The sequence below is a fragment of the Ailuropoda melanoleuca genome, chromosome 14 (assembly GCF_002007445.2).
Source record: "Ailuropoda melanoleuca isolate Jingjing chromosome 14, ASM200744v2, whole genome shotgun sequence".
In the NCBI taxonomy this organism is placed as follows: domain Eukaryota; kingdom Metazoa; phylum Chordata; class Mammalia; order Carnivora; family Ursidae; genus Ailuropoda; species Ailuropoda melanoleuca.
The window spans coordinates 42,652,119-42,671,763 of NC_048231.1; positions in this window are offsets into that span (position 1 = coordinate 42,652,119).

Consider the following 19,645-nt stretch of genomic DNA (forward strand, 5'->3'; position numbering starts at 1 on the left):
CTTTCAATACTGTATCCTTGGATCTAATATTTGTGAATTGCACTATGATGTGACGTGGCGTAGTTTTCTCGTGGTTGAGCTTGGATGGGGTCCTCTCTGCCTCTTGGACATGAATGTTGTTTCCCTTGCTAGATTAGGGAAGTTTTCAGCTACAATTTGTTCAAATATCTCTTCTAGACCTCTGTTTTTCTCCACCCCCTCAGGGATGCTGATGNAGTTTTCAGCTACAATTTGTTCAAATATCTCTTCTAGACCTCTGTTTTTCTCCACCCCTTCAGGGATGCCGATGATTCTGACATTGGATCGTTTCATAGAGTCAGTAATCTCCCGTAATCTACATTCGTGGGCGTGGATTTTTTTAAGACCAGCTTCTATTTTCGTTTTTTCTTCTACTCACCCATCCTCCAATTCGCTAATGCGTTCCTCTGTCTCGGTGACCGTGGCCGTCAGAGCCTCTAGTTTTGACTGCATTTGGCTCATAGAATTTTTAATTTCTGTCAGATTTGCTCTCATTTCTGCCCTTAGGGATCCTATATTCTCAGTAACATTTTCATTAATNGCAACGCTTTCTCTGATGCTTTTTTCAAGTTTACTCATCATCTTGACCATTGTTGCTCTGAATTCCATTTCTGATAATTGGGATACATCCGTATGTATTAATTCTGTGGCCGAGGCCAATTCTGTGGCAGCCACAGACTCATTATCTTTTTTTTTGCTGGGGGGGGGACTTCTCCTTCTGGTCATTCTGATGAGGAGAGATTGCGGGGTTGTCCAGCCCAAATTATTGACTGGGACCCAGGCCGTGCGCCCTTGTTTTATAGAGATCTTAGGGATGTGGGCTTCTTCTTTAAAGAATTTATTTATTTATTTGAGAGAGAGAGACAGACAGTCAGCAAGAAAGGGAACCCTAGCAGGGGAGTGGGAGAGGAAGAAGCAGGCTCCCAGCAGAGAAGCCCGATGACGGACTCCTTTCCAGAACACTGGGATCGCGCCCTAATCCGAAGACAGGCGCTTAATGACTGCGCCACCCAGGCTCCCTGGGATGTGGGCTTCTTGATTTTTCAGCCTGCCTTCTGGGGGAGGGGCCTGCCGTGCCGGTACTCAGGAAACCCTGTTTGGGTAGACTGGGATGTGGGCTTCTTGATTTTTCAGCCTGCCTTCTGGGGGAGGGGCCTGCCGTGCCGGTACTCAGGAAACCCTGTTTGGGTAGAGTCTCTGTGTCCCCTGCGAGGGGGGATGGGGATGGGCGCCCTGTGAGCTGGTATTTCCGGGCTTTTTTTCTCTGGCGGCTTTCATTCTCCACTGATGTTCTGGCCACTTTAACTCTGTTTCTGTTGGTGCTGCTCAACCCTGTAGCATCCCGGGCTGTGTGCCCCTCACTTCCAGGGCCGGCGCGTCTCTGTCCTTTGTGTTTTTAACCCTGCCAGCTGCCAGTCGCCAGCTGCCCCGCACGTACTCCTGGAGCTCCCGGTCTCAGTCTGCTGTCTCGTGGGTGCCGTCCGCGAGTCTGTCCGCTCCCCCGTGAATGTGGCCCGCTAGCTGCCAGCCGCCCCGCGTGCGCTCCTGGAGCTCCCGGTCTCAGTCTGGATCCAGTGAGCACACCGGAGTTCCAGAGCTCCATGAGATGCTTGGTGGTGCGCACTCTGGCTCACGGTCTCAGTCTGCTGTCTCGAGGGTGCGGGTCTGCGGTCCGCCCGCTCCCTGGTGCAGGTGGTCCGCCAGCCGCCAGCCGCCCTGTGCGTGCTCCCGGAGCTCCTGGTCTCAGTCTGGATCCAGTGAGCACACCGGAGTTCCGGAGTTCCGTGAGATGCTTGGTAGTGCGCGCCCCCGGCTCATGGTCTCAGTCTGCTGTCTCGAGGGTGCGGGTCCTTGGTCTGCCCGCTCCCCCGTGCAGGTGGCTACCGCTTCCCGGGGCCCGGACACGGCGGCTCCCTCCCCCTTCCATTTATCTTCTGATATCTGTGCATGGTTTTACGGCTCCCCGCTTCGTACCTCAATACTCAGTGCTGGAGATGTTCATTTGTAGAGATCCAGATGTATCTTCCTGCGTCTCAGGCTGATTCCATGGATGTTCCTGCTGGTCTAGTACCTACAGCTCGACTGAGGGGACCGGCTGAAAAAGGGGTCCCCTACTCCTCCGCCATCTTAACTCAGATTGGCAAATATTTTTTGGCATTCTGTAGGTTGCTTTTTCATCTTGTTTCCTTTGCTGTGTGTCCCAGATATAATTTAAAATTTTCTAGTTACCACATTAAAAAAAGTAAAGGAAACAGGTGAAATTAACTTAAATAATATATTTTACTTAACCCATTATGTCTAAAATGTTACCATATCAGTATGTAATCAATGTCAAAATTGTTGAGATATTATACATTCTTTTTTCCACATTAAGTCTTCAACATCTGGTATATATTTTCACTTATAGCACATCTCAGTTCACACGTTAACTTTTCACAAGAAGTACTTGATCTGTATTTAGATTTAATAAAATTTACAGTTGAAAAAGTAGATTCACATACCACGTTGTTCTAAACCTACTTAAAAGTTTTGCAGTAACTGAATTAAGAACCAAAATTTCATTTTTAAGGACAAAACAGGTTCATCTTTTTAGAAGAATTTATTTGACTTGGAAGCAAGAGCATATCATTTTCAAAATTATATCTGTCCAAGTTAAGTAATTCACTAACTCTCTTGTCAACTCAGTATTATTAACATTGACTTCAAAGAGGCATTATATAGTTTGAAAAATATTTCTTTTTTTAATAATAATTTTTTATTATTTATGTTAGTCACCCTGCAGTACATCCCTAGTTTTTGATGTAAAGTTCCATGATTCATTACTTGCGTATAACACCCAGTGCACCATGCAATACATGCCCTCCTTAATACTCATCACTGGCCTATCCCAATCCCCCACCCCTCTCCCCTCTGAAGCCATCAGTTTGTTTCCCAGAGTCCATAGTCTCTCATGGTTCATTCCCCCTTCTGTTTAACCCCCTTTCTTCTTCCTTTTCTTCTCTTACCGATCTTCCTACTTCTTATGTTCCATAAATGAGTGAAACCATATGATAATTGTCTTTCTCTGCTTGACTTATTTCGCGTAGCATTATCTCCTCCAGACCCATCCATGTTGCTGTAAATGTTGGGAAATCGTTCTTTCTGATGGCTGAGTAATATTCCATTGTATATATGGACCACATCTCCTTAATCCACTCATCAGACATAGTGAAAAATATTTCTAAACTGTTGAATAGCACAAAGCATTCTTCAATTTTTTTTGTAGTTTTCGCTGCCAATTACATAACATCACCAATTTACGATTAAAATCTTTGAAATATTGACTCTTGTTAGGAGAATGTGTAAGATCATTATTATTATTATTTTTAAAGATTTAGTTATTTATTTTGGGGGGCAGAGAGAAAGGGAGAGAGAGAGAATCTTGAGCAGACCCCATGCTGAACATGGAGGCCGCTACGGGGCTCAGTCTCACAACCCCAAGATTATGACCTGAGCCAAAACTAAGAGTTGGATGCTCAACTGACTGAGACACTCAGGTGCCCCAAGATCACTATTATTGATTTGTATCATAAAGTTCCAATTTCAACATAAATTCTAATACTTGGTTAGCTTGGTTACAAATAAGCTTTTCCTTCCTTTGAGTATTCAAATTTAGCTAATTCATGCATAGTACATATTAGTAAAAAGTATAAGTACAGATTGCCATTTTTTGGTCTTTGATTACTTAATATTGACTATAAACATTCCTTTTATTTCAAGAGAATCTTGAATTACAGTTGACATTACAGTAATTCTTATAAAATTTCCAAGACTCAACCAATGAGCATTGGCAAAAGCACATTCATTGCTTTCACTTTCTTCCAACAGTTCAATAAAACGATTATTCATATTATTTGCACATGTAAATTGAATGATTTTAACAACTGTATCCAATCACAATACTTTCCACAGAGTCTGCTATAAAAATGAAGCACAAGTATTTTTAATATGTATCAGAGTGAAATAAAGCAATAAGGGAAACATCAACCTCTTGTTTAAAAATCCCACTAAATCTGGAGTTTTGACCTAACTAACATAAATGGAGCACTGTCTCTTACAATAACAACTTTTCCCCCCTATTTAGCTGAAATTCTTCTTTGGTAAATGTAAAAAGTTAAAAATATCTATGTCTCAAGTTTGATCTTTTGGGTTTTGAATTAGCAACATTTCTTATAGGTTTGGATATCCTTTGAGACAAAATGTATTCAAAATATTGATTGAGGGGTGCCTTGGTGGCTCAGTCGGTTAAGTGTCTGACTCTTGAATTCAGCTTAGGTGTTGATCTTGGAGTCATGAATTCAAGATCTGCACTGGTTAAAAACAAAACAAAACAAACACCCAAAAACATAAAGTATTAATTGAACAGTATCTCATATCACATGGGTCAACTAAACTTAAGGAAAGGTACTTGCAAATTTTCAGAATTTGAATCTATTCATTTTTGGCATTGTTAGAAAGGCCTTCTATGGGCAGTTGTTTCAGGGCTTAATTGAAAAATCTTTCACTTTTTGTAAAATATATTTTTAAAACATTTTTTTTCAGAATTTTCTAGGAAGTTACCGTAACTAAAGTAATAATTCCTTTTGTCATATTTCTATCTAAAATGTTTTTCTTTCTAGGGCAAGAATCTAAGCTGTTTCAGAGTTGGCAAAAATTACAAACTCAAATTTTGTTAAAAACCATTACAGTGTTTTTGGACATTTATTTCTGATTTCAGATAACTAATTTTGTACTTTTTTTAAACCATTGAAAGCAAACTTTAAAAAAAAATAAAATTCACTGTGTAGTTATTGAAAATTCCTGTTAATATTGTTTACTCTATTTAAATTTTTTTACATACCTAACAAATAGCTCTGCCATAGCATGATGCATAAACATATGTCCTTGAGGTGAATTGACCCTTTTGTTGTTATGAAATGACCCCTTTTATGCCAGGTAATATTATTTGCCCTGAAATAGATTTTTATATTAATATAACCACTTCAAGTTTCTTTTGATTAGTGTTAGCATGGTATGTATATCTTTCTCTATCATTTTTACTTTTAGTATATTTGTGTCTATATTTAAAGTGGATTTCTGTAGCCAGTATATATTGGGTCCTGCTTTTCAATTTAATCAGATAATCTCTACTTTTAATTAGCGTGTTTAGGCCTCTTACATTTAATGTGCGCATTGATGTGGTTGTGTTTAAATATATCATCATGCTATTTTCTATTTATCTCATATGTTCTTTTTGTTAATTTGAGAGAGATTGAGAGAATGATTGGGGGGAGGGGCAGAGGGAGAAGCAGACTTCCTGCAGAGCAGGGAACCCAATGTGGGACTTGATCCAAGGACTCTGGGATCATGACCTGAGCTGAAGGCAGATGCTTAACCGACTGAGCCACCTACGCGCCTGTATCGCATATGTTCTTTTTTCTCTTCTTCTTTTGGATTAATTGGTGCGTGTGTGCGTGTGTGTGCATGCACGCGTGTGCATGTGCACATGTACTTTCAGCGTATCTCCTTTGTTGGCTTATTGGCTATAACTCCTAGTTGTGTTATTTCAGTGGTTGCGTCAGAGCTTATAATATACATTTTTACCTCAACCCAGTGTACCTTCAAGTGTTATTATTTCACTTCGTATATGACATGAGAACTTTACAATTGTATGCTTCTATTTCTTCTCCCCAGTCTTTGTGATATTGTCGTATGTTGTACTTTGTATTTGTTATAAATTTTAAATTTTAATTTATACATCTTATTTCTTTTAAAAAGTGTATTATCCTTGAAAGAGATTTAAATAATAATTTAAACATCTTTTTATTCACTCTCATAGTTACCATTTCTGGCACTCTTCATTCCTTTGTATAGATCCAGACTTCCAGCTTGTGTCTTTTTTCTTCTTCTTGAGTGACTTCCTGTAACATTTCTTGTATGCAGTCTGCTTGTGATACATTCTTTCAGCTTTCATATATCTGAAAAATCTTTACTTAGCCTTCTTTTTGAAAGACATCTTTACTAGGTGAATTCCAGGAAGACACTTTTTTTCTTCCAGTATGTTTAAGATCTTGCCCCACTGTTTTCTAGATTCATTAATTCTGATGAGAAATTGGCTGTCATCTTTATCTTCTTGTCTCTGTACATAATATGTATTTTTTCCTCTGGTTACTTTTAAGATTTTCTCTTAAATGAATTGGTTTAAGAAATGTGATGATTATGAAGTGCCTTGGTAAGGTTTTCTTCATGTTTTTGTGATTATGTTTGTTGAATTTCTTACATGTGTTAGTATATAGTTTTCATCAAATTAAGAAAATTTTCTGCCTTTTTTTTTTTTAAAAGTGCCTTCCCTCCCCTCTTTCAGAGATGCCAAATACATGCATATTAGACCACTTGACATTATCCCCCAGGTTACTGATGTTCTATTTATTTTTCAATCCAAATTCAATTCAATTACAAATTTCAGTTCTTTTCTTCTGCAATTTCTAATCTGTCATTAATCTCATCTAGTATATTTTTCATCACAGATGTTGTAATTCTTGAAGTTTGATTTAAAAAATACTTCCATGTAATTACCTAATATATTTGATCTTTCCTCAAGCTTCTTGCACATATGAAATGGCATTATAACAACTGCTGTAATGTCCTTGTCTATTCATTTATTTTCAAAGTCAATTCTGGGTCAGTTTTGATTAGTTGGTTTTCTCCTTATTACAGATCATGTTTTCCTTCTTCTTTGCATGACTGGTCATTTGCGGTTGAATGCCAGACATTGTGAATTTTATCTTGTTGGGTGCTATGTATTTTTGTATTCCTACAAACATTCTTGAGTTTTGTTCTGGTATGTGGTTAAATTACTCGGAAATAAATGAATCAATTCCAGACTTGCTCTTGAGAATTTTTTTAGGTGAGACTACAGGAGCATTAAGGTTAAGGTTAATTTCCCCTACTATTCAGGCAAACTCTTCTGAGTACTCCACCCAAGTTTTATAATTGTGAGGTTTTTCATGCTCACTGGGGAGAACAGGCATTATTTTCAGCCCTGCATTTTTTTGGGGGTGGGTATTGGTCTCTATAATTGTTTTGGGTAGGTTTTCCTTGGCCTCAGGTAATTTCCTCATAATGCTTGCACTGATCACTATTTAGTTGAATACTTGAGGGTGACTCTCTGAAGATTTGCCAAATTTTCTTTCTGTTCAGCTCTCTTTTCCGACATTATGCCCTATGAACTCCAGCCATTTTGGATCCCTGAGCACCTTTATCTCTTTAACTCAGAAGACCACTGGGCTCTGCCTGTATTCTCCTCACTCGGAGCCTCAGCCTGGAAACTCTCTCCACAGAGTAATCTGGGGCAGTTGTACGGCTCACCTTGTTTGTTTCTCATTCCTCATGGACTATCTTCTTTCATTGCCTGATGTCCAGTGACTCCACAACCATTTTTTTCGTATATTTTGTGTTAGATTTTCATTGTTTCATGCAGGAGAATAAATCTGGTTCCTACTACTGTATATTGGCCAGAATGCCCTTTTCTTTAGGAAAAAAACCTAGCTTTATTGAGATATAATTCACATATCATACATTCCAAATATTTAAAATGTGCAATTCAGTGGTTTTTAGTACATTCACAAAGTTGTTCAAATGTTACCACAATCAATTTTAGAACATTTTCATCACCCCCAAAAGAAACCCCGTACCCTTTAGCAGTTACCCCACCTCCCGTAATCCACTCATCCCATCCTGCACCTAGGTTTGTATATTCTGGTCATTTCATATAAATAGAACCATACAATATGTAGCCTTTTGTGTCTGGCTTTTTTCACTTAGTATAATGTTTTCAAGTTTGTGAAAATGTTCTAAAAATGATAAAATGTTCTAAAATTCACAACCTTGGGCTATTATAACTAATACTGTTTTGAATATTCACGTATACATTTCTGTGTGGACACATGGTTTCCTCTCTTCAGTATATGCCTGTGAGTGGGATTGCTGGATCATATGGTAACTCTATGTTTTCCTTTTTGAGGGAATTCCAGGCTCTTTTCCAGTGTTGCTGTACCAGGGTTGTTCCCACCAGTGATGAATGAGAGTTCTGATTACTCCATATCCTTACCAACAGTTTTTATTGTTTGTCTTTTTGATTGTAATCATCCTAATGTGTTTGAAGTAGTATCTCATTGTAGTTTCAATCGACTATAAATTAAATGACTAATCATGTTGAACATATTTTCATTTGCTTATTGGCTATTTGTATATCTTTCATGGGGAGATGTCTATTTGGGTCCATTGTACTTTTTAGTTGGGATGTCTTTTTCTTATTGAGTTGTATGAGTTCTCTATATATTCTGGGCCCAAGTTTCTTGTCAAATATATGATCTGTGAATATTTCCCCCATACTGTGAGTTGTCTTTTCATTTTCTTGATGGTATCGTTGAAGCACAAAAGTTTTTAGTTTTGATGAAGTCTAATTTATGTATCATTTTCATTTGTTGTTCATGCTTTTGGTGTTATATCTAAGAAATCATTGCCTAATCCAAGATCATAAAGATTTCCCCATGTGTTTTCTTTTGAGAGTTTTACAGTTTTAGCTCTTACATCTAGACTTTTGACCTATTTTGAATTAATTTTTGTATATGAGTGAGGTAGGGGTCCAGTGTAATTCTTTTACATGTGGATATAGTTTTCCCACCACCATTTGTTGAGAAGATTATTCTTTCCCCATTGAATGCTCTTGACAACCTTATCAAATATCAATTGACCATAGAGATACAGGTTTATTTCTAGACTCTTAATTCTGTTACACTGATCTATATATCTGTCCTTCTGTCACTACCACATTGTCTTGATTACTGGTTGCTTTGTAGTAAGTTTTAAAATAGGGAATTGTGAGTTCTTCGTCCTTGTTTTTTTTTTCAAGATTGTTTGGCTATTTTGGGTCCTTTGAGTTTCCACATTATTTTAGGATTAGCTTTCTAATTTCTACAAAGAAACCAGATGGGGTTCTTATGAGAATCTGAAGACTTTGGAGAGCATTTCATCTTACCAATATTAAGTCTGCTGATCCATGCACATAGGATATATCTCCATTTATTTGGGTCTTCTTCAATTTTTTTCCACAATGTTTAGTGCTTTTCAGAGTATACATTTTCCACTACATTTGTTAAACATATTCCTAAGTATATACTCTTTTTGATCTTACTGTAAATAGAATTAATTTCTTACTTTCATTTTTGGGTTGTTCATTGCTAGTGAATAGAAATACAATTGAGTTTTCCCAGCTTTATTGTGATAATTGACAAATAAAAATTGTATATAATTGGGGCATCTGGGTGGGTCAGTTGTTAAGTGTCGACTCTTGGTTTTGGTTCAGGTCATGATCTCAGGGTTGTGAGATCAAACCCTGAGTCTGGTTGGGATTCTTTCCCTCTTCCTCTCCCTCCCCCTTTGGACCTCCCCCCTACTTGTGCTTTCTATCTAAAATAAATAAATAAAATCTTTAAAAATTGTATATATTTATGGTGTATAATGTGATGTTTTGATACATGTATACATTGTGAAATGATAAGTACAATCAAGCCAATTAACATATCCATCACCTCACATGGCTGTAATTTTTTTGTATGTGGTGAGAACATTTAAGATGTTTTCTTAGCAAATTTTAAGTATACGGTATAGTCTCCTATAGCTATCATGCTGGATATTAGATCTCCAGAATTTATTCTTCCCGAATAACTGAAACTCTGTACCCTTTGATCAACAACTCACAACCGATTTTCGTATATTGATCTTACATCCTGCAACTTTGCCAAACTTCTTCTTAGCTTTAGTAGTGTTTTTGTGGATTCCTTGGGATTTTCTATATACGAGATCATGTCATCTGTGAATAATGATAAGTTTACTTTTTTTTTCTTTTTCCATCTGGATGCCCCCCCCCCTTTTTCTTGCCTAATTGCTCTGGCTAGAACCTCTTTCCCTGACCTTGCCCATCTGATAAACTTCACTCATTGCAGCTGATTGCTTTGCCATTTTCAACAATGGCATACATTGCTTCACAGATCCAATTAAATTTAGGCTCATTTGCCAGGATAGTTTTTGAGGTCAGTGTTTGAAATTTGTTCTGACCCCGGGAGGGCTCTTCTTAGTTGTCTCTTCCTGATTTTCCCTGATAAATTAGCTGGCTTAGGGTTTAGGTGATATGTCTAATGAAATTAACAGTCTTCTCTTAATTGTGTTTCACCACAAGCTCCATTGTTGTGAGACTGCCTTTAGGTTTGAGCTTCCTCATACTTGGGTGCAAATAAAGCCAGTTCACTTGGGAAGGGCTTCAGAGATCTTTGTTTTGTCCTGTCTTTCTCCCTGGGCAAAATTTCTAAGCCATAGCTCTGAGCCTGGGGCAGGGTCAGTGATGGCATCTCTCTGAGTGACGACTCTGCTTTAGGCAATGGGCACTCATCCCCGGGCCTTTGGATTCCTGGCTCGCTTCTCCCAGTGTGGAATCTCTCTACTTCATGAGTAAGCTTCAGCAAGGGTAACGTACATCCGAGTACTTTCAGTGCGCCATCTCCAAGGGAGAGCCTTGTGTCACAGTGAACGCTGAGCAGGAGAGTCCCCAACCTCTTGCCCTGCTCACCTGGAATTTAGCCTCTGCAACAGGTAGCCGGGGGTGCGTGCGGGGGGAAAATGCTGACGAACTGCCCTTCTCTGGACGATACTATCACTTTTAAGTTGGAGCTGGGTGAGGAGGGTGCCCTGTGTTTCTTGGCTTCGCTTGCCAGAAGTGGAGTTTCCATCACATTGGGCTGGGAGGGGGAGGAAGGGAGCAGGTTAATGGTTGAAATGCTACAGACTCTCACTGCTCTTGCCACGTTTTAGTAGATTTTCTTGAATAAATATTTCATTAGCTGTATGGCTTCAGGTCTGTTTCCAGAGACTCTCTATGTATATACACATTAAATATTTTATGTATGAAAATGTATACTATTTCTTAAAATGTAGGTGTATTTAAAGAATTAACAAGTATAATAAATATAAAGAAATAGAAATACAATTATATATGATATATAATTATATAAATATAAATACATATTTATATATATCAATATCAATATAAATATATAAAAGCTTAGAATTTTACCAGTTTTGCTGGGGAATGGGTCTGTGGAACTCTTCATATCGCCATTTCAAAATGGTTTTTGAAACTTTCCTCTCCCCCCCTTGGGTTTTGAAACTCTGGAAATGGATGCTCAGCTGGGTGCTTACACAACTTCCACTGCAGAAGAGACTTGAGGATAGATGCTTCAGTGAGTCAAACCTCCCACCTTCTTTCTTAATTAAAATTATTTTGCTAGCCACACATTAATTTGTAAAACAAAACTCTTGTTATCTTGCATTTAATTTTCCTAGCTCTTTTGGTGTAAAAGGGCATTCATAATCTAGCTAGTCTCCTAGTCTTCTTTTGGGATTGGATTCATTCTCTCCACCTTGGCAGGGGACTGGGGCACGTGGGAAACAAGCCTGTTCAGGGTGTCAGCCCTCTTCCAGCATTCTCGCCACCTAGTGGGCAAATTTTGTACTGACCACCTTGAGCCTGGATTACATTTAATGGTCTCTGGCACCCTCCAGTGACAAAACATATTAGTGCAGTGGTTTCTGATCATATTCGATTTGTGATGAAGTGATTTTTGACCCAGCGAATATGATCACCCTTGACAGGAAGCAAATTTGGAGTTAGCTGAGGGGCCAAAGTAAGCAACCTGTATGCATGTCCACAGGCTGCTGGCTGGCATTTCCCTTGGGCGTGGGTCGGGTTTGGGCCCATTGTGAGGACATTTTAAGTCATGTGCTTCCTTAGGTCTCTAGTCCAGTATTCCTGCCACATCAGCGTCCAGAGTTACCCTGTGGTTTTGGACCCGGGCATCTAGCTCAGCAGATTTTGGTAGTAATTACGAAGGGTAATGGCAATGTCACGGTATGGTCCTTCTCCCAGTTTTGCCGGCCAACAGTGAAAAGATGAAGAGAGGCTGGTCTGGGGCTTATTGGTTTACACCCAGACTTTCAAAGGACATAACACATCCACATCGCTCCTTTGTTGGGGTTCCTATGATTCCAGATCTCCCCCCCCATTCCACAGAGCAACAGGGGATCACCTTAATGGTTGAGCACCAATTATTCCCATTCATTTTATTCCAGCAGAGAAGGCATCCATTGGGATTGATCTAACTGCAGGTGTCCTACCACCCCAGCCCACTCTCTATTGGTTGTCAGGCCAAATTGCCTGAGTTTGTGGCCCAAAGGTTGAGAAGCCTGTTGTCCTTGTGGTCAGTCCAAAGCCATGATCTTGTACTCCTGAGCTATAACCTGTGCTCTGTTTAGCTTCGTTGGACACCCAGTCCAGGGACCCCGGTTCCTTATTTTATTCCTGAAGGATCATTTAGAAAAAACAAAATCCAACCTCTCTGGTAGCAGTTTGTTCTGGAATGTTGGTTTTAATTGTTGCAGGCCAAACCTCTTCTGCCTTCTCACCTTCCATGAGATTTCTCATGTGAAAAGTCCTAAAACGGATCGAGGAATAATCATTTTTTTAAAGAGTTTATTTATTTATTCGACAGAGATAGAGACAGCCAGCGAGAGAGGGAACACAAGCAGGGGGAGTGGGAGAGGAAAGAAGGGCTCATAGCGGAGGAGCCTGATGTGGGGCTCGATCCCATAACGCCGGGATCACGCCCTGAGCTGAAGGCAGATGTTTAACCCCTGTGCCACCCAGGCGCCCCGAGGAATAATCATTTTTGAAAAACATGACACTGGGGGCCATCCTGTGTGAGGCCATCCCTGAAGTCAGAAGTTCTACACTCTGAGACATCATTAAGGGTATGGAGAGATGATGGAATGATTTCCTCCATCCATGAGACTTGGAAACAGGGAAATGTGTAAAGAGAGAGGAAACTGAACATCTAGCCTTGCTTTCATCATGTGAAGCCTCTGGGAGGGGCAAGGGTAAAGAAAAATTGGCCCCCTCTTTTTTGATATGCGACACAGCCCGTATGCGCTTTTGGGCACATGCCCAGCCCATCGGCCCTGACTAGAGCTAGGCCTGAGGCATTTGCAAGAGTGTTTATATTTGGTCCCAAGCTGTCGCAGAATCTGAGTCCATCAGAAATTTCTGATTTACACACCCCTGGATAGGCTGCTCTAACTTAGCCGTCCTGGGATTAAATCTCACAAACCCTAGGAGACCTTGCCCTTGACGTTGCTCATTGGAGAGGAGACGAACACCCGCATCCATTCTTGGTTCCCTCCCCGCAACGGCCGTCCCAAAGAAAGCTGCCTATGTTCTCATTGGCTGATCTGTCCCATCCGGTTTAACCCCAGTTTGGATTGGGCTTATCAGCAGTTGGGTTGTTCAGTCACCACGTTTGCCTTTTGCTGTTCCCTGTGGCCGCTAGCTATTTGCATCCTGTAGGACCCAGTGCCTGGAGCCCTCACCCGTTAGAACTCAGAGGACATGGAATGGAGTGGGGGAGGGGCAAAAATTTTGGGAAAGCCAGATGCAAAATGTTGCACTGTATTCCGCAGGAAGGAGTTTTCTCAAGAAGTCTTTGATAAAGATGACCCCAAAACGATCAGCCTTATCTCCTATGAAGTGGATTTCTCTTTTTAGCTAATGGTAATTGACTTCTACCTGTGCAGGGGGCGGGTTACGTTTGAATGCATAATCTTTCCCACTCCCCCCATGCCCAGGTCCCTTTAGGTTTTATCTGACTGCATGGGGTTACAGGTGAGTGAGGGTCTCTACATACCCTGAACCAATTCCTTCATGGTACTTCCCCTTTCCCATCTCCCTCTTCCCTCTGGAGGAAGGTGTTTTTTATTTTGGTTTTGGCTTTTAGAGTAATGATAGCAACAGTTTGGAGATGACCCTGTTTCCAGGCCATTTTTTTGGTGTCGTGCTGTTGTGGCAATTAGAACCAAGACAGGAGACAGACAGCACCAATAATTTGATCAGGAAATGTTTACTATAAGGAGTTAACTCATCAAAAAGGTAAAAGAAGGTGCCAAGAGGTGCCCTCATGTACTTTCCACTACTTCTAGGTGAAGCAAGACTGGACAATGAATAAACTAAGGGCTTTGGAGAGGGACTCCGTACAGGGCTGAGACCCAGACCTTTCCCAAGGGGGCATGACTTTGCAAAGATATACAGCCTGCTAGAGGGAAGGAAATGTGTCACAGGTTGTGGGTCAGGGCCGGTCCGCAGAAGTGGTTCATCATTGCAGAGGCCGTGGGGGGGTGTGTGTGGGCTGGACAGGTCTGTAGGAGTAGCTCTTGGGTGGGGAGACAGCTGCCTGAGGACGCAGCTAGAGCAGGTCTGTAGAAATAGCAGCCAGGGAGATATGTTTGAATTAATAATCCCTACCCCCTCCATGGCCTTCCAGGGATCTGGAAAAAAAATGGAGTCCTGGACTAAGCAGAAGCTTTCTAGAACACACTATTGAAAAAAGAAAAAAGAGTACACTATTGAAGGGATTCAAATACGAACCTTCAGGGGTCAGCAATCTGTTGGGGATTGGGGTGGTCAAGAGTTAAGCGTAATGGTTTTCCTATTTTGGAGGCCACCCTCATTTCTCCACCTAGCCTAGCACAGGTGGGGATATAAGGCTCTGAGATCTGGGAGCCATCTCTGACACATGAAATCAGGGAGGTCTTGGACCAAAGAAAAGCCTTGGGTTTGGGGCCAAATTCCAGGTCCCAGGAGGGAAGACTCATCATGAACAAATGCTTCCGGGTGTACTAGCTGCGTGACTCTTGTTCTAGGGAGGCTGCAGTGACTGCTTCGGGTTGCTACGCTGTTCTGGGAGTTCTCCATTGCGGGTAGGCTGCTGATCTGCAGTGGTGGTCTGCTGGCATGACATGGGAATTTACTGCCCTGTAAGGTCACTTCTTATTCCAACCCCTGGAGCCACTTCCACCCAACAGGAAGGAAGACCTGCAGGGGTCCCCATCATGGTTCCTCCAGGCATTGAGTCTTTTCTGGAGATGGGCGACCCCTGAGCCAAACAAGACAGAGGGGAGAAACCTTTGGTAGGTGGGGTAGGGGTGGGGATGGGGTTTCTTATTTCTTTTCCCACACTCTAGACCCTTCTCTATGTGGTCTGGGACTTGCTTGGCTCTACCACCAGATGTCGCTGTCCATTCGTACAGAAGCACAGGGAGCCAACTGTTGCCAGCCGGGACAGGAGAACGACACACCAGGCAGCTGCAGAGTTAGTGGTGTGTCGGAGACTGCTTGCACCAGCTCACGAGAATTGCTGATTGAACAATCTCTCACTCGTCTGTACGAGTCCAAGAGACATTGTATCCACAGCTAATTACATTAATTTCTCAAGATCAATTACAGTTCCACTGAATATTCTGCTAACCTCCAACAACTTGTATATAAAATGTCAATGAGAAGCAGAAAAGAGAAAATGGCTAATACAAATACATACACATAACAAGCAAAAAAAAAACAGTTAAAGTTTTTTGGTCATGAATAGGGTTGCCAGATAAAATACAGGATGCCCAAACAATGAATAATTCTTAGTATATGTGTGCCTCAAATATTGCACAGAATGTGCTTATACTTATGCTAAGTCTGGTGACCCTAGTCAAGAGGCCAAAGTTAATATCTATGACTTTTATTCCTCTACCAATTTGATATTTCTCTTGTATGTAGCTAGAACCTCAGCTGGTGATGGATCTTCACCTGGTGGTTGAGAGGGAGATCTAAACCTTCATTCTTTTTTTTTTTTTTTTTTTTTTTAAAGTTTTTTTTGTTTTTTTTGACAGAGATAGANCTGAGCCGAAGGCAGACGCTTAACCGCTGTGCCACCCAGGCGCCCCTAAACCTTCATTCTTAAAGGCTCTGAGTACTAAGAAGTACTAAGATGCTTAGTGCTTTGGGTTCTAGAGAAAGACCTCCCTGCCCTCACTGTGAAGCACCAATCTGATCTCTCCTTAGAAATCCAGACCAATCTGTTCAACTAGTAGAGTAGCCCCTTTTTCTGCCTGTTGGGTTTTAATGTAATGGAAGCATTGTAGTGTGCCCTGGTGGAAGCATTATCTTCTTGGGAACTCAGTTTTTCAAAGCCGCAGAGCTCAAGGCTGCCAGCAGGGAAAGCAAACATTCTTTGAGTAGATTATTAGGATTAATTATGGGAGAAGCTATTCTCACTTCTATCCCTTGATTCCCAGACTTGTGTATTCTGGCTCTGGGGAGAGACTGCATCATATAAGGGTCTTTGATTCAAAGCATAAGCTGCATCCTATAAGACAGAAGCCCGTATTTCATGGTGTTATCTCTCAACTTGTGCCATAACTGAGTCTTTAGTAAGCCACTCCACTTTTTAAAATTAAAAAAATTTTTAAAAAAGACTTTTAAAATTTTTATTTGTCAGGAAGAGAGAGAGCACAAGCAGGGAGAGCAGTAGGCAGAGGCAGAGGGAGAAGCAGGCTCCCTGCTGAGCAACGAGCCTGATGCGGGACTTGATTCCAGGACCCTGGGATCATGACCTCAGCCAAAGGCAGACACTCAACTGACTGAGCCACCGAGGTGTCCCAGCCACTCCACTTTTTTTTTTAAAGGCTCCACGTCCAGTGTGGAGCCCAGTGTGGAGCCCAGTGTGGAGCCCAGTGTGGGGCCTGAACTCACGACCCTGAGATGGAGACCTGAGCCAAAATCAAGTTGGACACCTAACCTACTGAGCCACCCAGGCACCCCCAAGCCACTCCCCTTTTAAATAGGCCAGCCCCTTCTGGGTGATGGGGAATGAGTTAAGACTGGTTAAGTCCATGCTACACTTCTTTTGCCGTGGAATAATTTCTTTGATTAGACACTGCTGTGGGGGAATGCCATGACAGTAGTTAAGGCATCCCAAGAGTCCAGGGATGCTGTTACTGGAAGAAGGATTATAGGCGGGGAAGGCAAATCTATATCCAAATTTTGTGCCCCTTCCACGAGGGAAGAAGTGTAATGGTATCAACCTGCCACCAGGTGGCTAGCTGGTTCCCCAGGGAAAGATGCTATCATGGGGGCTCCGCGATGGTCTCTGCTCTTGACAAAGTAGCCACTAGGTGGCAGCAGTAGCCAAGTCAGCCTTGATAGACTATGTTGATGAGCTCATGCCCAGCCTCCAAGTCTGTCACCATGGCCCCTTTGTTCATAAGCCCATTGGGCAAAACACTGGGATGGCTGGGAATGAAGCTGACTGACATTGTAAAGTGTGCCATTTTGTCTACATGATTATCGAACTCTCCTCTGCAGAGAGCATTCTCATGTCACTTGGTGATATGGGATGGGACCACCTTCACATTCTGTCCACTCCAAGAGGCCTATCCCCATACCTCTTCTCACTTGTTCCTTGTCATTAGTTTTCAAATAGTGACCCTTGATCCTTCTGAGCCCCTGACTGTCTCAGTCTGCTTGGGTTGCTATAACATAGCAACTGTTTGGGTGGCTCAAACAGTAGACATTTATGTCCCACTGGTGGCTGGAAAGCCTGAGAGCAAGGTGCTGGCAGATTCAGTTCCTGGTGAGGACCCTCTTTCTGGCTTGCAGACACCTGCCTTCTCACTGTGTGCTCACATGGCCTGTCCTTGGTATGTGCCTGTGTGTGTGCAGGGAAGGAAAGAGAGAGAGAGAGAGATAAGCTCTCTCTTCCTCTCCTTATAATCCCATCACAAGGGGCCCCTCATGACTTCACCGAAATCAAACTCCTAAAGACCTACCTCCAAATATTATCATATTGGTGGTTAGGCCTTTAACATATGAATCTGGGGGTGGACACAAACATTTAGCCCAAAACACAGACCATCTAACCAAACCACTAGTAACTCCTGTGAATCGCTGTGGGTCCATATTTCTTGCTATCTCTCAATCCAGCCCAAGTAGACCTGAGATGTACCTCTCAGTCTTCGGTTCCTGGGAAAGCTGTCCTTCACTGCTATCTTTCAGGGTCACCCCTGAATGGGGTTGTAATGCTGCAGCTGGCCACTTTCAGTTGGTACCAGCATATGGTGCTGACCCATCAAAAAACCAGGCTCAAGACCTTCTCCTTCCTTGGATGTGTCATGTGCTGGGGTGAAGTCCTGCTCTGCTGGAGCTATTTTGCCATCACGAGGGAAGTCAGCCAATGTGGGAACAAGGACAGAGCTGGGAGAATCCTAGAGGAACAGGGCCAGGACCTCTGGGTTCAGGCAGCCCTAAGTGTCCCATGTCTGGAATCCCAGTTACGTGAGCCAATAATTCTTTCCTTGTTTGAGACCACTTTTTGGTGTGCTCCACAGGATCACTGACTGACACCACCTATAACAGAGGTCTGCACACATGATCTGGAAGCATGGAGAGCTGCCCAGTAATTCTGCCCCAGCCTCAAATATTGCAGGGAAAAGGCCAAGAAGTTCCATCATACGAAGGCAACTAAAGTGTTGGAAATGTAAGGAGCCCAGACATTACTCTTGTACAATGTTAATGCTTGGTACACATTTCACAAATGAATGTTGCACGAAGAAAGTTATTTAAAGAAGTGCTTCCATTTCCAGGAATGGTGGACTAGGTAATAACTCAAAATAACTGATGGGACGCCTGGGTGGCTCAGTTGTTAAGTGTCTGCCTTCAGCTCAGGGCGTGATCCCGGCATTCTGGGATTGAGCCCCACATCAGGCTCCTCCACTGGGAGCCTGCTTCTTCCTCTCCCACTCCCCCTTCTTGTGTTCCCTCTCTCGTTGGCTGTCTCTCTCTCTGTCAAATAAAGAAATAAAACCTTTTTAAAAAAAGAAATAACTGAAATAACTTGAAGAAGATAGCAGATTGGAAGACTTAAATGACTTGTCCTAATGGATTTATTTATAGGACATGAATCCAAAATTACAGTATGTATATTCCCTGCAAGCAGGAAAGAGACATTGACCAAAACTGACCACATACTGGGTCATAAAGCAAGCCTAAACAAATTTTAAATGACTGAAATCATTCAGCATATGTTCTCTAAGCAAAATACTAGAAATCAATGACAGGGAGGTAGTACATATCCTTATATGTTTGGATGCCTTTTATTTCTTTTTCTTGTCTGATTGCTTTACCTAGAACTTCCAGTACTATGTTGAATGAAAGTGATTTGCATGGACATCCTTGTCTTGTTCCTGATTTTAGGGGAAAAGCTCTGTTTTTCACCACTGAGTATGATGTTTAGACGTCCTCCTATGTTCGAAAATAAATAAATATGCTCCCTGTGGTTTAGAGAAGGACTCAAATTAGAAATAAGATAACATTTTGAACTGGATAATAATGAAATCCCTACATAAAAATCTTAAGGGATACAGCTAATGTAGTACACAGAGGGAAATGAATAACCTTAAAATGTATATTGAAATTTGATAGAAAATAAAAAGCCCGAAAATTAATGAGCCAAGCATATACTCTGCAAAGCTAGAAGAATAAAATAATCTCAAAGAAGAATAGAATGAAGGCAGCCAGAAAGGGAAGAGCAAATACTGAAGAAATAAATAATATCCAGTGGGTATGATGAAACAAGAGAGCAGAGAGCTGGTTGCTTTATAATATGACTGAAATTGAAAATGA